This window comes from Dromaius novaehollandiae, chromosome 12 (assembly GCF_036370855.1).
Source record: "Dromaius novaehollandiae isolate bDroNov1 chromosome 12, bDroNov1.hap1, whole genome shotgun sequence".
NCBI lineage: Eukaryota > Metazoa > Chordata > Aves > Casuariiformes > Dromaiidae > Dromaius > Dromaius novaehollandiae.
Genome location: NC_088109.1, coordinates 12,901,467 through 12,917,376, shown reverse-complemented (window position 1 = coordinate 12,917,376; position 15,910 = coordinate 12,901,467). Strand labels below are relative to the sequence as shown.

General features: G+C 53.3%; 1 long non-coding RNA gene across 1 annotated transcript; it reads left to right on the top strand.

Annotated features, from left to right (window-relative positions):
- The first annotated feature begins 1,339 nt into the window (after nucleotides 1-1,339).
- On the top strand, nucleotides 1,340-7,980 carry LOC135329589 (uncharacterized). Its single transcript, XR_010391151.1, has 3 exons — nucleotides 1,340-1,620; nucleotides 2,000-2,122; nucleotides 7,666-7,980. It is a non-coding gene; the product is annotated as an uncharacterized LOC135329589 (long non-coding RNA).
- Nucleotides 7,981-15,910: the final 7,930 nt, after the last annotated feature.

Here is a 15,910-nt window from a genome sequence, read left to right as displayed (position 1 = left end):
CTGTGAAAAATTCCTTTCTTTCTTGTTTTCTGTTTTCTGATTTGGTTTTTTTTTCTTCTGTTTTAAAAGGGTGTGGGGGAGAAAGGGGTCTTCGGAAGTGGTTTCTTGGCAGCCCCGCTGATCCCGTGACAAGGCTGGGATCCTTTTATCTAAAACAACATGAGCCTGAGACATTTGTTCTAAGTCCTTTGACTATCCAAACAAACAAGAGTCACACTTCACTCCGCCAGTCAAACTGTCATCAGATGCTTCACCCCGCAATGGCCCCGTCGGAGGGGAGATTGCGCTTGCTGCCTTCCTGCCTCTCCGGAGGGGACCTCGCCGCGCGGCTTTCCTTGGGAGTAGAGTTGGAGGCGGCTGTGGCCGAGGGGGTGAGCGGGTTGCTCCTGAGTCATACCGCATGGCGAGCGCATTATGCTGACCTCCTGGTGGGGGAACAAAGGGATCTGCTGGCCTCGGGGAAGAAGATGTAAAAATAAATAGAAATTTTGCCCCAAAGCGCCTTTCCTCACTTCTCAAAATGCAAGGGCAATGTCTCGATAGATAGAACCTGTCCTAAACGGATGTAGCTGCCGCACCAAGAGTGTCTGAGTGGACCAGAGTAGAGGGGGTAGATGCCTGGTATTTAGTTTTAGGAGGTCAGGAGTTTGCCTGCTGTTTTTGCAGCTGTGAATGTTGAGCAGAAAAAGCTTAAATGACATGGATTCCAGCCTCCCACTCCTGCGGCTGGCAAGAGGGAGGTTTTTGTGTGTCCCGTGTGGTGATCTTGTGTGTCAGGCTCAGCACAGTGAAGGGCTGTGGGATGGAGGTGAAATGGCTCTGGGGAGTGCTGGGTGAAAGGAGACCTCGAGGAGGCTGAAAGACAGGGCTGAAGGAGGAATACAGAGAGCTAGGTCTGGATACAGCTTCTTCTGAAGCTCAGACTGGGGCTTGAGGCTAAACCAAGGTTCAAGCAAGAGGACACCCAGGTTCTGGGTGCTGGCAAACGGCAGGTACCTCACAAAACCACCCTTTTTTGAGGTATGAAGCCAAACAGAGGGCCTGGTCCTGCTTAGTGGAGTCAAGGGGACTGGCAGTTTTTTTGTGTTAGATCATGCCCTACATCCAACCCGAACTGTGCTATAAACTGTGTCCACTGACTCTGATCTAGGCGGTCCTGCCAGAATTCAGAGCACTTAAGCTTCGTTGCCTGGGTCATCTCTATGTGTTATCTGCGATACCCTCATCCAGGCATGGCTATGCTGAGGTTGTTCTCAGAAATATGGTTGGCCAGTCTTTCTACTGTTCCTCCTTCTTGGCATGGTCTGTGACTCTCCTTTCTCTCTACGCACAGGAATTCATGCAATATTGACCGCTTTCCCAGAGCGATTTCCTGTTGCCAATTCCATGACTAAGGGCTACAACTTGAAAAGAGGAGGGACTTCTGGGCCAAAGATTGCATTGCAAGCCGTTGAGTCCTGGGGCTTAATGAGGTACTGCTTATCAGCAGAGCATGCTTATCTGGAGCACGCTGATGGAGTACCTGCTCCAGCCCCATCGTGAGCGAACATGTTTTACCACCCAGCTGCAAGGAGCTTGGAGCGTCCGCGCGGTCAAACAGCAAGGCTCAGCTGATGCATGGTAACTTGCGAAGCCACAGCAACTTTATCACTTCACAACATCCATACATAGCCACAGTCTTGAATCTTCTCAGGGGAAGAAAAGATGATGAGTTACTGTCCTGGGATTTTCTCTCTGTCTCCAGTCAGTGGGAAGTGGTATGTGGAGCATTCATTTAATAAACCAGAGGGGAAAAGCTGTAGATCAGCTTCTCATTATTTCAGTGCTGGCTCATGCCATTGCTTGGGTTTGTGCCTGACAGTTCAGTGTGTTATTTGAGGCCACTTAAGCATTCTGCAGAAATGATGCCACTGTTTCTCGAAAACATGGGGTTCTTCCAAGCGAGGAGGGCCTGCCTCCATTAGTAGTTTCATCAGTGCCAATTCCTTCTCAATTTTAGGTGTCGGACTGCAAAAGAAGTGCCCACTTTGGAGACCTGTTTCTATTGAGAGCCATCGCTCCAGCAGGAAACCTTCTGGAGATGATCCTTCTTCTCCGGACCTATGTGATAAAGCAACTCTCTGTGAGTAAAAATACACCATGAGGCTGATTCGCAGGGGATGGCAGGGTCCCAAGTGGAATAAAACTGATGTGAGGATCCTGGTGATATGCACATAGACCTGAAGCCCCTGAGTAAGGGAAGCAGCCCCCTTCTCCAGAGGGCGGGGGGATTGTAGGGTACCACTGCAAGTGTTTGCACCCCAGTAATTGCCGGTGTATTTGCCTACCTCCAAGAAGGGGGACTGGGCAATCAAGGTAGCAGGTGGAGGATTGATCCGTTACTGATGATTTCACTGGGAGTAGAAAACTGGAGAAGAGACCCCTCCCATCCTAGCCATCAGAGAGCACGTTCTGGTCCTGTCTAAGGACTCCTTGTACATGGGGCTGCTGGGAAGGCAGGGAACAGTGAAATTTCCACACGGCCTCAGTGAAAGTTTAGTCCAAGTTTATTGCTGAGATTAAAAGACTGGGGAATATAAATTGTAAATGTGATGACTTAAGAGCTCATAAATTCAGTATACAGCCTGTTCCAGAGAGAGCTTGTGTGCAGTGCAGCCCTGCTGCCTTGAGCTCACGAGTCTGTTCTTGCTCCTGCTGCTCAAACCCACACTTGCCAAAGGGTCCCTCCACCCTGCCCTGGCTCCTGAGCTGGTGCGTGTGCGTGCATATGCACAGAAGCTTGTGAAGGTGTATACACACTGATGAGGGGCGCCATCCTTTCTGTGTGCCCTATGGTTTCATGTGTGTAGCATTGCCTGTGTATAGGCATGCACTCCCTGCTGCTGTTTCAGCCCAGAAACCAGTGTCATGCTGGAGCAGCATTTGCCCCATCTGACTGTTGAAGATGACAGTGCATCACCAGAGAGTAGGGGCAGTCTCTTCTGTCTGGAGCCGTGTTTGCATTTACCTAGGGTCCAAGTGGTCTTGCTTGGTGCTTGCAAAAGAGACCTATGGTCTTATATTTTTGTGTGTGGGCAATGTGAACTGGCTGGATTAATTGCTTACAGTCACAGGGAGTGGTGTGGTGAAGATAGCTTTGCAGAGGAGTGTTCATGTGCCAGGCTGTTTCTGTGGTGAGCTTCAGATGGGGTTTCTACAGGTGGGTCATAGCTGTCACTGAGTGTGCTGATGTGAAGTTCCAGGATAAAGTCTCTCAAATAAATTGCTTAGGTGTGAACACCATTGGGATTATGTGCTTTTCCTCTTCTCCAATAAAGATGGAGAGTTGGAAACCAGCCTGTTTCTGGGGTCAGTCCAGCCTGTGCCAAGGACATGGACTTGGGCTGGCAGCTCTGACTGAAGCTGAGGTGGGGATGGAGCTTCTAGTGTCAACCTGCTGCTGTGCTGGGAACAGAGCTTATGGCCACTGTCCAAGCAAGGAGAGCTGGAGGCAAATCCTGAGGAGAAACCAGAAGACACCTCAGGGCACCTTTTTCTTCTCCCTCATCTTTAGCAGTGTGGGATTTGCAGCATCTCCGTGGATCAAGTACCAGCGGTGCTGGTGGGTTCGGCTTCTGGTCGCTGCAGACTTCACGTCTCCCCATCCTCGTGCAAGCTCTCAGAGGCCACTGTTCAGGTTGTGCTGTGTTTTGGCTGGCCTAGGTTAAACCCCAGCCTGCCTCTCTGAAAGCAGAGGCCTGCGGTCCCCCATGGACGTCGCTAACGTGCACAGGCCCTGACTGCAATGGCATGTGTGAGTCAGCTCTGAATGCTCCTTTGTGCGCGAGGGCCCGCGTTCAGCGCACGACCCGAGGACTGACAGCCGTGCTCACAAAAATGCATGCAGGCCTCTCTCAGCAAAGCCAAGTTCTTGGGCTCCTGCTGCATTTCTCTGAAGAAAGTGGGTCAGGCCTCCCAGGCGGCATTGCTCAAAATTTCCCCTCTCCCAGGATCCAGGCTCGGGGAATGCAGTTTCAGCAGCACTCAGGCCTCCTGGCCCAGAGGCAGCTGCTCAGCACCAGTCCTTTGGGCCAGTATAGGTGCTGAAGAAGAGTGGTTTCTGTTGGATATAACTGGTATTTGTTCATTCTGGAGACCCACTTTTATCTAATGACCAAAGGGGAAGGAAGAGGCTGTATTCTTAAAATCAATTTTAATCTCTGTAAAACCCACTCTCCTACTATATTGCTTTCCAGTATGACCAGGAGACTGTATGTGCTTATGTACAGCCATATGTGTGGGTTTATAGTAGTCTACCTGGCTGCACAGCTGTGTGGACAGGGCTTGAGGTGCACACACGGAGCTGGTGGCGCTGTGTTAGCAGAATCGGGAACATGCTGCATGTATTGGCCAGACCATTCTGCATTTGACTATACTAGTTTAAGTCTGCTTGGCAGGGTTTTGATCTGAAAAGACCCTTTCCTCTTGCTTCCCTCCTTGCAGACCCTTGAAATCTTTGCAAATTTACCTGAAATGTTTGTCATTCCCAGCTGGCTGATTTGTGTGACCCGTAAAAACTGCCCTTTCCTAGGACTCGGTTCTGAACGAGGAGCAGAGATAACATTTAGCAGGCGAGAGCAGATGCAAAGGCGATAAAGGAATAAGGGCCGGGGGGAAGGCGCGAGGGGAGGAGGAATGCAGAGGTATGTGGCTGCGTGTTGCGCTGTGTTTATGCATAAACAGGCATGCTTATCGATAGCCAGATGTAAGCATGTGCGTGCGCTCCACGTGCATGTTAATATCTCCCGAAACAATAGGCACTCCTTGACTCGGGGAGCGTTGCCGGAGCCTCCCCTTCAGATACGGGCTCGTTATCAGGTTGCAGCAGGCATTCCCATCTAATCAGGGATCTGAACCCCCGTGAGCCACCACATGGGGCTTCCAAAGCGCTTCCGTGAGCCCCGCGTCTGCCCTCCCTCTCCGGGGAGGGGGGCAGGAGGGACACGGGCAGTGCGTCTCCGGAGGTGTTATCCCGCGTGCTGGCCCGTCGGCTTCACACCTCGGAGCCGTGAGGGGGATGCCCGGCCAGGCACCAGCCCCGAGCTGCACCGCGGAAGCGGCGCTCGCCCCGCGCCCTCCTGCTGAGGGGTGATCCCTGGGAATGGGCCGCTCACCCCGCGCCCTCCTGCTGAGGGGTGATCCCTGGGAATGGGCCGCTCGCCCCGCGCCCTCCTGCTGAGGGGTGATCCCTGGGAATGGGCCGCTCGCCCCGCGCCCTCCTGCTGAGGGGTGATCCCTGGGAATGGGCCGCTCACCCCGCGCCCTCCTGCTGAGGGGTGATCCCTGGGAATGGGCCAGCCCCTGCCAGGCCAGTCCCTGTGCCGTGAGGCGAGGGCAGGGCCGGAGCCGCCGCAAAGCGCCCGCTGTGTTAGACGTGGGGCGGGCAGGGCCAGGCGGGCAGAAATTGCCATTTCACCCCATGAAATGAGGCTCCAGGCAGGTCCGGGCAGCGATGCGCGTGGGAGAGAGCCCTGCAGCCTCTCTGGATGGGGTGGCCGCCGGGGGCCCTTTTGCTGTTATTGTCTTCTGCTTTTTTAAGGAAGGCTCCAAGAGCGAAAGGCTTTTAAAATCCCGTTTCCACCTCCACTCGCTAGAACTGAAACGCAGTGACCACTAATCTTACGTGGCTCATAACTGCAAATAGCTCTGGAACTAATTAATTTGACAGCGCTGTGGCCGCCTGCCTTTTTCACCAAAATCAATTAAGGAGACGCGTGTTTCCCCTTCCCCCCACCCCGACTCAATTTTGCGGCGAGGCAGAGGGGAGCGGGGCCGGCGCGGCCGCGCGGCGTTCCCAGGGCTCCCCCGGGACCGGGCTGGGGAGCCGAGCCGGGAGCCCCGCGCAGGGCATTAGCGAGGTGGAGGCAGCGACGCGGCTTCTCCGCGGCGGGAGCGATGCCGCTCCCGGGGGGCGGCGGGCGGTGGGAAAGCTTGGCCGCCGCGCGCAGCCACGCAGCGCGGCTCGCCGCCCGCCCGCCCTCCGGCCCCGCTCCCTGAAGACCCCTGCGAATTGTCGGTCAGGCTGTCGGAGCGTCTTTCGTCTGCATGGCTAATGAGCCCCTCCGAAAGGGGCCGCGGGGCGCGGGGGGAGGCAGGTGGGAATTTCGGCTGCGGTGTGGAAACGGTGCCAAGCGAGGGCAGAGCTGCTCGTTCGAAAGGAGCCAGTGAGGGGTTTTGAGGGGGGCGAATTTTGCGTTTAGTTGGAGTGAGCTCTGCAGTGGGTGTGATTTTTCTGAGTCCTGCCTGCGGAGGTTTAAAACCCAGGTGAAGGTTTCAGGCAAGGGACTGTGCCAGCCGGTGGCCACGATGCCGCTCTGCCGCTCGCCCCGGGAGCTGCCGTCCCATATGGGGTCGGGGAGGCTGCTCGGCTCGCGAGCGGGTACCAGGGTCCGAGCCTCGGGGGGCTGCTGGGATCACAGCCCTTCCCAGAAAATGTGCCAGGGAGAACAGGATCCCTGGTGAGATGTCTCCCGGCCGTCCTTGTTGTCTGTCTGGCTCTGGGGCCGGGGGAGAAGGGTCGAGCCATAGCAGGGCTTTGTGAGTCTGCAGCTCCTGAAAAACACTCTTCCTGGGAATGGGGAACAGCCATCCTCAGGACACGACGGTGTCGAGACACCTGGGCAGGCTGGTAGAACCTCCTGAGGATTATTTCTGTAAATACCTCCATTTGGCCCCTATCGTCTCCTCAGATCTCTATTGAAATGCCCTTCTATTAATAAATAACTCCATTCTCCATTACCCCATCTCCACAGCTCACGTTGAAGTAACTGGGAATTTGGGTTTGGTTTTTATAGGCATTAGAAATAGATTTTAATCTTTATTAAGGGTTCTCTCTCCACCTCCCAACCTTTGCTCCATTGCACCGGGCAAGCCGGCAGGCCGGCGAGCGCAGGATGCCGCGGCGGCACTTCCCCGCCGTGTGCACCAGCCAGGGGAGAGGGCTGAGACTCGCCCCCGGCTTTTGGCCGGTGAAGAACGGGCTTAAAAGGGACAGGTTCCTCCCCAAACACTGCTAACCTGTGAGTAAGTCTCCATGCCATGGTATAAAGCACCTGAGAAAACAAGGGGAAAAAATCTGAATGAAGAATATGTAAGACATTGTGTATCTGAAAGTTTTAGTTCTTAGCGATTTGGCCTTTTTCTTTGTGGGGGGAGACATTTGGCTTGGGAAATATCTATAAGGAAACTTCCTTGAATGCAATCATGACACTGAGCCACCGCATGAATTTGGGGGAGATTTTCTTTTTTTAACTGTGGGTTGCAAACATTCCCTGGAAAATATTTGAGTTTTGAAGTACATCAATTGGTTGTGATTGGGCAGAGAAGTCACAGGACAGTGTTTCTATCCACTGGTTGGATGGGAACACAGTTTCTGGCAGGGAAATCAGTGCATGTAAATTAGAATTGCGGTTTCCATGAATACTATCATATATGGATTTGAAGCTGATTTTCCAAGAGCAGTCATGCCAGGAAAACTTGTGCTTTCAAATAGCAACAGGCAGCAAACACAAGTGACACAAACACGGTGAGGGTGAGTTCATTTACAACTGTGACTGTTAAAAAAGCATTTGTAAAATTTGCCTTCCCTGCTGTTCCTCCCCTGCCCCCTCCCTCCTCCCCTTGCAGCTATGCTGGCGTGAGCTGTGAGGGTTGGTATCCAGCGTTACGCAGCGGCTAGCGCCCCGCTCCTCGGAGGATACGCGCCGAGGCCGGCGTGCACCTGGGCCCAGGCAGTCGGGTAAGGCGCTCGCAGGGTGGGGACTGGATTCCTTCCCGACCCCGTCGGCAAACGGCTCCTGCCCCGAAGCGGCGCGTTCCATTAGCCTTATCTCCACGCACAAAGCAAAGCTATAAATGTTATTGGCCATGAAGTTATTCAGCCCCTTCAAAGTTGCACATATGCAAAATATGCTGTACTTCTAAAAATGGGAGCTGCTTTACTACGAGGTGAGTGTTTAAAGATTTTTTTTAAATAAATGAAAATGAAATCTCTAAGAAAATACATGTACGTTTACAAATAGCTAAGTTAATAGCACTCCATCCATATAGACTATATATGTTACTACAAGTAAATAACCACAGTGTTCCTTAAGAGCTGAATATAATCTTGCTCTAGAGGTGGCTAAACCGAGACACAGAGCAATGACCTGGCTGGTCCCTGCACTCAGCAGTGGAGAAAATGAGTGAAAAGGGATACGCAGGACCTTGCATCACAGAGCCTCGTGGGAAGCGGGGCCTGCCGGGGCGCGAGGCAGCCGCAGGAAGGCTGGGGCACAGCTCAGCCCTCCTTTGCCCCGCACTGCCCTTGTCGCAGGGACGCATCATCCACCTTGCCTTGCAGGGAGGTACCCGCCAAGGACGAAAGGGCCCTGGGGCAGATCGTGCCCGCAGGTGGAGGACGCAGCCGTTGGGACCGGCAGACCTGCCAAGCAGTCCGGCTGGCACAGTGCAGACCTGCGCACCTTGGCATGGGTGAGCACGCAGGGCGAAAGCACATCTAGCTCTTTGCGCTACCCAAGTGTTGCAACGTGCCAGCCCAGGATGATGAAAAGCTGCTGAGGCCACCGATCACCCCAAAAGGCACCCGGTGCTGCGGCAGTGCTTGCACCCAAGGGGTCCGTGGCACAGTTGGAGTGAGACCGCTGAGCCTGCGTTGGTGTTTGCTGGGGCAGATCCTCCTCTCCCCATTCCCCCACAGCGCTGGGACGCTGGCCGTCCTGGCACGCTAGCGGCCTTTGGCAACGATCAGATTTTCAAAGCTCGGAAGGTCCCATTGCCACCTTCTGGAAGTTCATAAAATGCCTTCTGGTTCATGACTATTGTCATTTTGAACCATTTCTTTCCTAGGGATGACTCAGCTTAAGAAAGAAAGGTAGTTCTTTTATTTTCCCAGATAGCAAGGCAAATATGATGATATATAAAGGGATGGAAGATCCATTATGTATCTCTGACCTCCAAAGCTGGAGTAAGCAGTTCCTCCATCTGTGGTATATCTCATATTTTATTAGACTTATATGTGGGCTACACTTGCTTGTATCAGACATCCTCTGTTCCCCCCCCCCCCCCCCCCACTGTCTCTTAATGGCTCGGATCAAGACCTTTGCGATGCTTCAAGGCAGCTGGGCCTGTAAATCTCTGGACGCTCCAGGCAGCAGCTTCCAATTTCTCTGTCCTGTCCTCTTCCCCCATTCCCTCCCGAGGCAGGAGGGCAGCGGTGCCAGGGAGATGCGGAGATGCTGGCACGCACGGCGGGGTCGGCCAGGCCAGAGCTGGCAGCGGCGCTTTCTCCAGGAAGCGAATGCAAGACCCTTGGCAGCTTCTGTCCCGCATTTCAACTTCCGCAGCCCGACATCAAACATGTCACTGCAGCCTGAGCCCCCACAGGCCTGACAGAGGAGCAAAAGGAGAGGGCTGGAGGCAGCAGATCCTAATCTTTATTAAATAAGAACAAAGCTTATGCCGGCTAATGAGAAAAACAAACCGATGAAAGATCCGGCGAGCTCCTCAGAAGGACACAAAGAAATTCTCTCTGAACAAGAGCATGCTAAAAATATTCCGGAATATTTATTTTGCTGGCAGTGGCTTCATAGGCTCCAAATTTGATACCAGCTTTTTGGGGATTGGCATGGCCATCCCAGCAAATTCAGAGGAGAGTGCTTTGCTCTCTGCAGAGCTTCCAGAGCCATGGCAGAAATACCTACACAGCCAGAGATGCAAGGGTATAAACCACCGCAGCACTACACGGTGACGGCTTGTCCCTGTATGTCTCCTTGGTGAAAGGGCAACAGGGCATCTTACTGTCGTGTTTCGTCATCCTGTTTGGAGTTTGTGCATAAGAGGCAGAGATGCTACTGGTACTTTCTCAAGTTTCCCTCACTTTCTCTACATGGGCTCTCCAAGACACATCAAAGGCAGCAGGCAGGAAAACTAGGAGCTCTGGTTATCTTATTCATCTTGAGTCATACATGTTCCCTCAAAGTGCTTCTGCAACCGCTCGGCCTTGGCAGCTCCAGGTCTCCTCTCTGCAGTAAGCCGCAGGGTACAGAACTGTGATCAGCGAAGATGCACCCATCTTTTGCAACCAAACCCCAAACCACATTAAGTTGACCAGATCGCATGGACACTGAACTGAAAGCACTGCCCATGCCTGGGGAAACCAGCCAGGGTCAGGAGACTTTGGAAGGCCGCGATGCAGCGTGGTGCAGACCAGCGAGTCGAGGAGGTGGGACGCCCATACGCTGCCGCAGTGGGAGCTTGCAGAGTTTTGCCCAGCTCTGCCGGCTGGGTCCTGCTGTCCTTGCTGCCTCCTGCGGGCCCCAGTGACCTCTTCCCAGCCCCATATCTGCAGGGATCATCAGCGGGAGGTGCTGTCAGCTGCAGCTTTGGATCAGACAACCCGCCGGGTACAGGCGGGTGGCTGCAGGGTTCGCTCGGAAGTCACATCTCAGCTTCACAACTGGCCCATCCTTCCCGAATGGGCTGAGCCCAAACCCCAGCCTTGACCACCACTGAACTTGGCTGAAAATGCTGATTCTAAGGGCAAAAGCAACGCAGTGATGAAGCTTGCAGTTCATCCTCTGTCCCTGTCTTCACTGACCATGAAACCTCAGACTCTGCTCTTTTAATGTACTGTGGCTGAACTTGCTGCCAGCAGGTCAAAGGGAACATAATTTACTCGGGCTTTGATGCATTTGATACAGTTTGGGGTGAGAAGGGGGAGGGGGCAGGAGACAGAGGGGATAAGTGATGGCAAAGGAGGAAAGACTTTGCCTGTTTATATTAGAACTGGATTAGTATGAAGATGACAGAGCCATTTTCTAGCCAAGAGGGACTTAGAGATAACCAAGAGGGTTTTGACTGGAGCAGAGGGTTCTGCTTGCTTAGATCGGCGTGGTGGGTAGGAGGCAGGCTGAGCATTTGTCTGCAGGCCCCTTTTTATCTCTCTCTGATTAGGAGATTGGAAAGAGGAGGGGGAGGGCAGTGTCTGTATGCTGTATTGCCTGGAGAGTCCTTTTAATGCTCAGGCAGGACCATGGGAGAGTCAGAGTTCCCTTCCCGGCAGCCAAATCTCCTAATATTTGCATTTCCTTAACACCCTCATCATCTTAGAGCCCTTTACCAACAACTTAATGAAACCTCCCTGCCCACTTTTCCTGCACGACAGAGCTGCAAGGCACGGAGCAGGTAAGGATCCAGTGCATGTTACACCACGGATGGCTTTTTCAGAGCTAGAGCCAAGAGGTACCAATTCCCTAGCCTGTGCCCAGAGCATGGGGGAGCTTGTAAATGCAGAGACTGGAGGATGGACTGAAGTCAGGGGCATGCAGCTGTTATCTTACATTGGTTCTGGATTGCTTTTTCATGGCAAGCTGGTCCAGATCTTCTTGCCAGCAGCTGGAAGCCCTGTTTCCACTAGTATTGTGCAAACAAGAGGAGGAGTCATCCCAAAATACTGTAAAACTCCTCATCCCCCTGGCCTTCTCACTCCTCTAGTGACCAACATCAGCCCTCGATGGAGTGGGGGGTGTTTGCCTGTTGGTGTAGGGTTTTCTACAGGCATCTGAGCTATTTTCTTGAATATAGGCTTCATTCATGGCAGCGTAGGACTGAATTAAAATGGGACATGGCACCTTTTGCAAACAGCCCCTGCTGATGGCAATGCTTTTGGGCTACATCATGCATCTTGCTGGGCTGTGAGCATTTGAGGCAGGGTCTGATACTTTAAAACACAGGTTATTTTCCCCTTTTTTGGTTGGGGTGCAGGGGAGGAAAGGGGCCACATCTCTTATCAGAGCCAAAATATTTTACTCTCCTGCTTTTGTCTTGACTGACTGATGTTTATGCAGAGGCGAATAAGCTGGGAGGAAGCAAAGCGATGTGGCTGCTGTGGTTTCAGTTCTCACTCCACCTCGCTACTGAGAAACTGGACCCGTGGTTTTGCTTGTGGCTGAGGGAAGAGGAAAGGTCCCTGGATCAGATGCGTGCTGGGGAGATTCTCCCAGCCCAGCGAAGGGGCTAGAAATGCTGGCAAGGGGCTTGAGAAGCAGGAGAGAAAAACAGGTCCCCCAAATCCCCACGTCAGGAGCTTCCAGTGTATTAATATTCACTCCAGAGCCAGGGGTGTAAATTCCCTGCTATCTCCTTGGAGTTTTCCGTTTATGCCATTCATTTCACATAGATGTCACTACTGCCTTATGAGCACTCCTCCCAGCCAGCCGGTTAAATGGACCTAGTGCATTATAGTAATGGAGTAACTGTATAAAAACAATGAAATCCAATCTCTTTAAACTGATTTGATGTCTGCCTGAACCACAACATTTCCTGCTAATGGCTTCCTTCATTTTGTAACCGTGATCTCCACCTGATCAGATTACAGCTGTTTTTAATTACAAAGCTAATAGAGTTTGTAGGCAGTGTCAGGCGGACGGCGCATGCCTGGGGTAAGCGCAGGCTGGAGGGGAGCCGGGGGGAGCGTGAGGGGGCTCTGGGTGACTGTGCTAACACACTCAGCCCATCAAGCTGACTGTCAAAACACCGGGAGCGGGGGGCAGCTAGAAGGGACGGTGATATTTTTAGGCACGCAGCCAGCGCGCTGGTCTCCAGGCAGGTCTGCGCGCGAGCAGACAGCCCTGGGTTTTGTTCCCTCCCGGCGCGCCGGGCGCCTGGTCACCTGGGCGGCTGGCTGGCTGGCGATGCCCGGGGAGCTCGTGGCGTGTGGGGTGCCGATGCCGGGCGCGGGCACAGGGGCAACACTCAGGGAGGCATAAGCGAAGGCAGCTTCGCCCGGGACTGCAGGGTGGGCGCCAGGGCAGCAGGAAGGTGCAAGAGTGGCAGAAGCGGCTGCTTAGTGATGGACTGCAAAAAGACCGAGGGGGAGGAGAAAAAAAATCAGTCCAGTGTAGGGATACTTGATGCCATTTGACTTCTGCAACTGATGGTGCAGGAAAGAGCGCTGTGGATGACAGTGGAAAAAGCCCTCGAGATTGATGTCTTTTTTATGGGACAGCAGAGCCAGCTGCAGGGTCAGCTGCCTCCCCCTCGGCACAGGCAGCAAACCCCCGGGAACCATTGCCGTGGTTTGGCCTGGTCCCCCGGGGCCTGGTTTTGATTGCTCCTTCCCTCGGGGTTAGGGGCACCGACCAGGATAGCTCTGGGGAGAGAAGCTGTCTGCAGGAGCTATTCCCAAACAGTGCTCTCCGTGGGTGCCGGGGTTCGGCAGCGAGCAGAGTGTGTAGGACACGGTGGGCAAGCCGCGGTGTGACTTCCTGACAGTGGCAAAAGCCGACGCTGTGTTACAGGTGGTGCTGGGCAGCTGGTGTTGATGTTTAGGATTCAGCTGAGGTTGGGCTCAGCTGAACTCAGTTGAAAAACGTCAGCAGAGAAACAGGGCTGCGTTGCCACGTGGTAGCACCAGTGCCGCTCTGCTGCGCCGTGCAGACCTCCCTCTCTTCCATGTGTTCGTGGACCTACCCTTGTAGCTGCTAAAGTATAATGTCTGGTAAGCGGGCTGGTTTTGTGACAAATAATTGCACTTTCACCACCTGGGGAAGGGCAGCACCACTTCTGAGGAGGCTTTGTGGTGGGTTGCTGGTGAGAAAAGCTCCAGCTCTGCTGTGCCTCAGGTAAAGCAGGAATGACTTGTCCAGCACTGGTGCAATAACGCATCCAAAGCCAGGTTGCTCCGTTGACCCTTCTCGGTGGGTGTCTTGGTCTGTGCTAAAGCTGCCTCTGACACCCTGCTCGATTCACCCTGCTGTTGGTGGACGCTCGTCCTTTGCTGTCCTAATGCCAGCGCTGCATATGTTTGGTTACACACCAGTCTTGTAAATGATTTAGGGTCCACATCAAGAGCGCATCAATTATTTACCCCAGGCCTTAATTATTCAGCTTGACAGGAGTCCCTCTCCTTAATTTCATTGTGTCATTGTCTTTTCGGTCTCTCCTTTCACAACAGAGCCGTGGACACTGCTGCGAAGGCCTCGTTGTCACGTGCTTCTGCTCCTTCCCAATACTGGCCAAACTCATCTGTTTTCCCCCTTCCCTTAGCAAGGGAGGAGAACCGGCCACAGACGTGACTCCAGGGCAAGGCGAGGGCTCAGGCCTGAGCGCATCGCTGCCCTGCTCCGCGCTGAGGCACGCTGGGACTGGGCTGTAGGTGAGCCAGGTGCTGAGGTGGATCTTGGTGGCTCACAAAGTCCGTCCTGCCGCCGGGTTGCCCACCGGCAGCCAGAGAAGAGGGTTTCTCCACGCAGCTTCCTGGGGTGCTCTTCCCAGGCCCTGGTGCTTTGCTCCTTTCTTCCCCCCTCTTTTCTTCTCGTTCCACCTTTTCCTTTATCTGAACTTTTAAACCCCATGTCTGGTGCAGATTTTTACAGTAACTCAAGCCTTTGAGAATTGTTAATGCCGTGCTGTTTTCACAGTGACATTAATATGCACTGCAAAAATGCCAAGTATCAGAAGTCAGTCATGTGCTGCTCGGAGGCTGCGGCTCGCGCCAACGGAGGGAGCCAGGCCGGAGGCAGAGCAAACAGCGAGGACGCAGCCACGTTAAAGTGGCACAGCCCAGGCAAACACGGCCCCAGGTGGGACAGGATTTCCTCGCCGTGCCATCGCTTTGCAGTGTCTTGGTATGTCTTTAAACATGTTTATTTTACAACCCTTAAAATTACCTTTTCCTAAAATAAATAAATGAAACTAATGCCAGGAGCCTAGGATTTTAGAGCAACCCTACAATAACAAAGCGGTGTGCGCAGATCAGTTGTCACCAGCAACCCTACAATAACAAAATAATACACGCAACCCGGTGCAACTCTAAAATAACCACTACGTGCATGTGAGAGAGGAAATATATTTACCAGCTTTGGGCTTAACAAGACATTGTTCTGCAGTAAACGCAGGGGCTGGAAGGGGGATATAATAACCAAAACACCTTGAGCAATGTAACTTTAATGTCGTGCATGAGGCAGGGTCGTAGAACATGCAACAAACACTGCTTCGTTAGCCCGGGCTTTAATAGTCTGGAAAAGGAAAAGAAAGCGAGGTTTTGAGATGAAACAGGAAGTTCCCTTGAATCCTGGAGCCTTTGAAGAATTGTCAAAGGAATGAGAAGGCTGTATGTTTAAAAAGGCTCCGAGTTGCAGAGACGGAGGGGGCAGGGGTACACGGCGAGGGAGGCACCGCGCGCAGGCGTTCTCGAATCCCACACTCTGCTCTTTGTTCCCCTTTTCTTTTTTTTTATTATTTGAGGCTTTTTCAGTGCTTAATTTTTTCTCCTTTAACATGCACACGTACATTCTCTGCAGTTGGTAGGAGTTTCTCAGGGTAAGAGCAAAGCCCCGGTCGTGGGGCTCGCTGCCAGCCGCCGAGCCGCCCTGCCTGCCCGCGGGAGCCGGCCGCGCACACCTCGCAGCGGAGCGGAGGTGGCTCCGAGATCCAGGCTCTGCTCATGCCTGATGTGCGAAGCCATCCTTTTGAGGAAGTATTTCTGGAGTCTGAAGAGGTTTGGTTAACTTTCTGTATTTCTTCTGCCCCTTCCATTTTTTGTGTCGCAGGAGCGGACGGGCGATGCCTCCCATTCCTGCAGCGCAGCTGGGCCGGCCGACAGTCACCAGAGAGAGCTGCTCTACCATTTCCAACCCCTTCTCTCAGCATCTGAAATACAAATGTGAAGAAAAAGACCCTTTGCAGTTGGGTTTGGTTTGCCTGTCACTAGCAGGAATCTGGTTGCCGCACAGCCGGCTGGCAGGGCTGAGTTTAAAGGCCTGGCGCGTGGCCGTCAAGGGCAGTGGGTTTGAGACTCGCAGCAGGCTTTTGGCCAGCTGCAGGTAGCCGTTTATCCGGCTGCTCAGCTCCAGGGGGACACCTGCAGCCG